Source organism: Peromyscus leucopus, chromosome 3, assembly GCF_004664715.2.
Source record: "Peromyscus leucopus breed LL Stock chromosome 3, UCI_PerLeu_2.1, whole genome shotgun sequence".
NCBI classification, from domain to species: domain Eukaryota; kingdom Metazoa; phylum Chordata; class Mammalia; order Rodentia; family Cricetidae; genus Peromyscus; species Peromyscus leucopus.
This window is the reverse complement of record NC_051065.1, coordinates 91,505,075-91,511,467: the sequence shown is the minus strand read 5'-3', so window position 1 is coordinate 91,511,467 and position 6,393 is coordinate 91,505,075. Positions and strand designations below refer to the sequence as shown.

The 6,393-nt window shown below is 37.4% G+C and overlaps 1 pseudogene; it reads left to right on the top strand.

The window, feature by feature from the left end:
• Positions 1-2,036: 2,036 nt before the first annotated feature.
• LOC114710175 lies at positions 2,037-3,316 on the top strand (annotated as a pseudogene).
• Positions 3,317-6,393: the final 3,077 nt, after the last annotated feature.

Below are 6,393 nucleotides of genomic sequence, written 5' to 3'. Positions count from 1 at the left end.
GAGTCTCTAGGAAGCCTGATTTTCTTGTTTTTGTCTTTCATGGTAACAAGAATGAAAGAATCATTTGAATTTTGCTACTGACTAAATTGATGCACCTATATTCTAAGGTATATATGTGATAGAACTAAACAAATGAAACAATTCTATGGGTCTAATTCAGGAGTTAAAAGCACATGCTGCTCCTGCAGAGTACCTGTTCTTTTTTTTTTTTTTTTCCAGTGCTTATATGGAAGTTCACAAACAACTGTAACTTCATTTTCAGTGTATCTGATGTCTTCTTTCAGCCTGTGCAGGCACCAAGAATGTGGCCTATGTGTATACATAAAAACAAAACACTCAGACATGTAAAATAAAATGAATGAGTCTTTTAAATATTGGGTTAATTCTTACACCTTTGATTTCTAGTTTATCATTAAAAGGTCAGCCTAATTTACCACATGTTTCCTACTATAACTTATGTATTGGAAAATATAAACATGTAAATTAATAAATTGTGTAATTTTAGATAACAATGCATGCATTGTTATTCTGCCTTATGTATTTCATACATTTTACACTCATACTTCTAATCAAAATTATATGGAAAAGCTATTAATAATTTCTCTTAATTTAAGAATATAGCGTGCTCTTATGTGATGAATAAATATGTGCCTAAAGTTGAATGCTCAAAATATTAAGCAGAAATTATTAAAATTATCTCATAAGACAGAAGTATGTTTTCCTCAAAACTAGCATTTCAAAATGCATCTTCAGGCAAACTCCAGCTGCCTGTCCACAACTGAGAGATCTGCAGGCACCCTCCACCACCACTGCTGCCACTGACCGGATCCTGTTTTCACAATACCAACTCCACAACCCCAAACCATCAACCTAATCATCCTCTCCTTGGCCAAACATCCCCTACAAAATCAGCAGCCCCTATAGACACAAGCACCATCTATACAAGTTGGAAGAACAGCTGAATGACTGGTTTCCCAGCTAAACTGCCCCAATCTCTGGGCCCTAAGCACCAGGGCACATCCCATGCCCCTCCTCCTCCCATCTCAGCCCCAGCAAGGTAGCTGAGCCCTGCTTCCATCTCTGCAACATCAGCAGATCCTATAGGCACAAACACCATCCACAGCAATTGAAAGTAAAATAGCCCCTATAGGCATTAGCATCACCTACACAAGTTGAAAGAACAAATGGATAAATGACAATGAAAGAATACATTCAATAGTGTAAAGAACAATATGTACAAACAAACAGAACTGAGTGGTCCTACAATAGCATTACCCGAACATCTCAAGACATGTGGAGCAGAAAAAAAAAAAAAAAAACCTTTAAAAAATAACTTTATGAAGATGATAGAGGCCCTTAAAGATAAAACAAAAATTCCCTTAAAGAAATAGAGGAAAAGACTAAAAAAATTGAAGAAATCAATAAATACCTTAAAGAAAGCCAAAAAAAAAAAAAAAAAAAAAAAAAAAAAGCCAAAGGGGAAAATAACTAAGCATTGAAGGAAACAGTTCAAACTTCAAAATTGAAATAGAGGTAATAAAGAAAGCACAAACCTAGGGAAATCTGGGAATGGGAAATCTGGGTAAGGGAAGAGGTACTACAGAGGCAAGCATTTCCAGCAGAATATAAGAGATGGAAGAGAGAAACTCAGCTGTTGAAGATAAGACAGAGGAAAAAGATTCATCGGTCAAAGAAAATGTTAAATCCAAAAATTTCTTAAGACGAAATATCCAGGAATTCTGGAACAAAATGTAAAGACCAAACTGAGAATAATAGGGATGGAAGAATAAGAAGAATTCCAACTCAAAGGCACAGAAAATATATTCAACAAACTCATACAAGAAAACTTTACCAACCTAGAGAAAACATGCCTAAGAAAGCACAAGAAGTTTACAGAACACCAAATAGACAGGACCATAAAAAAGTCCAATCACCACACAATAATCAAAATATTAACATACAGAATAAAGAAAAAATATTGAGCCACATGCTGTCTGAGGATTTTTGGAGTTCTGAGAGTTTATTTTGAAAGAATAATGGATGAACCATTATTGGTCAATACTTTAGAGCTGAACCAGGACTTCTGTTTCATAATTGGGTCTGCATCTGAAGACAACTTGGAAGATGAGATCAATAACCTGATGAAGATGAACCCAGTAGAGGAGAAGGAGGGTTTCTTGTCACCAGCTTCTATCAGGAAAGAAATTCAACTTGAAAATGCAAACGCTGTGGGGAAAATGTCCATCACTGCTGATCCAGAAACAGACTATGATATACTGGTTCTAAATATAGAATCAATCATGCTTGGGGAGACCAATTGAAAGAAAATGAAGAACCCTCACATCAGAAAACAGGAAAATGAAAACATCTTCTGAGGTGTGTGTGCTCTCCTCAGTTCTGGAGATAAGGTGACCAAGGTTTAAATTGAAAATGAAAATTATAGCTTCCTCAGGGATGGACTGGGACTGGATTTGCAAGCCTCTCTTTAAATGTCTGCTGTTTGTTAGTTTGCATCTAAACTTCACAGGGGTGGAGGCTATGTTTATATCTTTGTGAAATCATGGAGTCCTGATGTCCTTAGGCTGCCAATTGGCACCCTGAGAACCAATTTGTACATAAGAAATGTGTCATCCTCAGATGAAGTGAATGCTGCTACTGCTCTCCTGTTCCTCCTAGACCTGGCAGAAACTGGAGAGAGAACCTGTGTCAGACCAGAGCTGCCTGAAGGCAGAGCCTGCCCTGGAGTAAAGTAGAGTATTGTGGAGGACCTGGCTGCTGCAAGTTTTAACAAGCACAATTTCAGCACCAAGAAGACTTCCCCTGCAAGAGATCCACCTATGTTGAAGTTACATTGCTTTCAGTGAAACAATTGCTAAGATGCACTAGAGAGCTCATCCCTTGAACTGTTTCTGCATTTGCAAACACTGAAGGGGGATTTTTGTCCATTGGTTTGAATGGAAACAAACAGCAAATAATTGGATTGAAGCAGAGAAGAAAGAACTTGTGCAGCCAGAGTTTGAAACAGAGAAGTGCATCCAACAGCTGCCTATCACTTACTTCAGTAAGGAGCAGGAGAAGGTAAAGTACACATGCATATTCATCCAAGTCCACAGACCAGGAGCTTGATATTCATATGTCTGTGTGTTCAGAGTGGAGAGATTCTGCTATGCTGTGTTCACTGCAGAGCCCGATTCCTGGCATGTGGAAGACAGGTGTGTGAAGAGACACACATGAATGGGTCAAGAGTATGATGGATGGCAAGCCAGGAGCTGGCACTATTGGTGAGTTCAAACATGCTCACTGGTCAGTGCATTAGCTGATGCTCTCAAAAAACACCTGGAGCCTTCAATAATGCCATGTTTCTTACCTGTCACAGCCCAAAGGCTTCATTACCATAAGTAGGTCAAGCCTGCAAGTCCCTGGAGCTTTTTTTTCCTTTTTTAAAACTTTTTTTTATTTATTATTCAATAAAGATTAAAAAATTAAAAAAGAAACAATATTAAGAGCTGCAAAGGAAAAATGCCAAGTAACATATAAAGGTAGACCATTCAGAATTATATCTGACTTCTCAATGGAGATTGTAAAAGCCACAAGGTCCTGGACAGATATTTTGCAGACACTAAGAGACCATGGATGCCAGCCTAGACTTCTATACCCAGCAAAATTTTCAGTCACCATAGACAGAGAAAACAAGATATTTCATGAGGAAACCAGATTTAAACAACACTTATCCACAAATCCAGCCCTTCAGAAAGTAGGAGACGGAAAACTCTAACCTAAGGGAGCTAGCTGCACCCACAAAATACAGGCAATGGATAATCTCACACCAGCAAAACCCAGAGGAGATGCTTCCCTCCCACCTCTCTCTCTCTCTCTCTCTCTCTCTCTCTCTCTCTCTCTCTCTTCTCTCTCTCTCTCTCTCTTTCTTTCTCTCTCTCTCCTCTCTCTCTCCCTCTCTCTCTCTCCCATGTTTGGCTGTTTCTATCTGCTGGAGGAAGAAGCTTCTCTGATTATGGCTGAATAAGTAAATAAGGCACTGAACAATGAATATAGCAGGCTACCATTATGAGTCAATTTATTGTTACTGTTTACTTATTTATTTATTTATTTAGACCAGTAGTATTTGGTTTTACCCTAGAACTCTGGGTTATCTAATGTAGGGGGACTTTCTTTGGACTGTCAACTTCCAGACTTACTAATGATGAAAGCTTGGCCTTAGTTTAGGCCTTTTTTCAACTAACTCATAACTTAAATTATTTCATTAATATTAAGCTACATTCTGCCATGTAACTCTGATGAGTACCATTCCACTTCTTCCATATGTGGCTGGTAAAATCTCCACCTCTCAGATTCCTCAGAGATTTTTGTTTTGTTTCATGTCATTTTGTTTTGTTGACACAGGGTTTCTTTGTGTAGCTTTGGAGCCTGTCCTGGAACTCTCTCTGTAGACCAGGCTGGACTCAAACTCACAGAGATCACCTGGCTCTGCTTCCTGGGTGCTGGGATTAAAGGCATGCACCACCACCACCCCAGCACTCACATAGTTCTTATTTCTCCCCTCAAGTCTCCTGCCTAGCTATTGACCAGACACATCTTCATAGTACACAAAATGATTATCTCACAACAATCCTTCATCACCCAAGCAATATTTCACATAGAATTCATCTCATGGAGTGGGCTTTAAGTCAAACCAAACATTGGATCTTTCTTCCTAAAGCTTTGTGCAACCATTGCAGGGAGGACATAGTAAAGAACAGACGTTTTGTGGCTGGGTTGATGTTTGTTTCTCTTGATAGCCTGCAGAGTAACTTCCCATACCAAAGACACTAGAAAGTAGGGATGAAGGATCTAAGTAGGCACCAGTTCAACCTCTCTATATTCAGTGGGTCTTGAGGGTATTGTCTTCAGCAGTGGGGACTTACTGACAGTTTGTGGAGAACAACCTATTGTCTTGGAAGTAGCCTGGGTTGTTTGGGGATTTCTTGGGACTGCTTTGGCCAACAACTCAATTGGATATAACACTCTTATTTTAATAAAAGGCTGTGTTCTGGTATTTAATGTAATATTTATATGCCATTCTATTTTGAGTTTGTGCTATTTTAATATTACTGTGTTAATAACACAGTCTTAATGTTGATTAGTCTTCTTTTCTTACTTCTAGTGTTGGTCTCCTAACTTCTGAAATTTTTAGTGTATGATTTTGGATACTATGATTTTTTTCAGTAGCTTATTATGAGAGTATAGTAGAAACAACTTTGATTCAGCTAGTAGCAATTTATGAACAATGAAAACATTTGTTTTTAAATCATTAATATGATTGTGTTATGAGGCACTTTATGAAATTCAAAGAAGAATCCAGAAATGGTTTTACATATACGGCCAAAATAGTTAACTATATCACTCCAATGATCACTGTAGTAGTTATACACATTGGGACTTGGACTATAACATGCTCTATAGCAAATTTTCTTTTGTCTTTCAGTGAAATGTACCTTTTTTTTTTTTTTTTTTTTTTTTTTTTTTTTTTTTTTTTTTTTTTTTTTTTTTTCTTTTTTTTTTTCTTTTTTTTTACTGCTTTGCATATTTGGTGTTGTAGCACTATTCATTTCCTTTTAACACATATTACTTCATGAATATTCATGTATTACCTCTGCTACTGTAAGTAAGAATCTATCATGCAGATCCACCTGCCTCTACCTCCCACGTTCTGGGATTAAAAGCATGTGCCATCACTGCCTGAACCAGGGATCATTTTGAAATACAGGTGAGCCTAGTGAGTAAAAAGTCTTCACACTTGTACAATAGTATCATTTCAATATCCTTGTAAGTGATTTATATTATTTTAAAACATCTTGAATTTTTCAAATATAAAATATACACCATAAACCTTTGTATCACTCCATGACTTGTGTTTTCTAGGGAGCAAAGTAGCTTGGTATTTTGCCAAGACCAAATATTATTGCTTTGGACATAAAAAAAATAAATGGCTTCTGACTTTGTGAAGTTTCATTGTAAGATGTATTTGTTAGTGTTCTTATTGCTGTATCACAATGTCTAACAAAAGTCATTTAAGAAAGGAAGAGTTTATTTTAGCATACTGTTTGAGGCTAGAATGCATTGGGTGGGGAAGGTATGGTGGTTACAAGCAGTTAGCTACTGTAGCAGGAACAAGAGACAGTTCTTCACATTGTGTCTATTTTTAGGAAGCAGGAAACGATTTCTGCTGATTATCTGATTGCTTCTTCCTTTTTTCTATTTTATTCAGTCTGTGAACCTAGCCCATAGGATGATGCTGTCCATGTCCAGGCTGTGTGCTTCCTCATCAGTGGAAACTTCTGAGAATATTCTCACAGGCAGACAAAACTATACCATTTATGACACTGGAAACCCAGT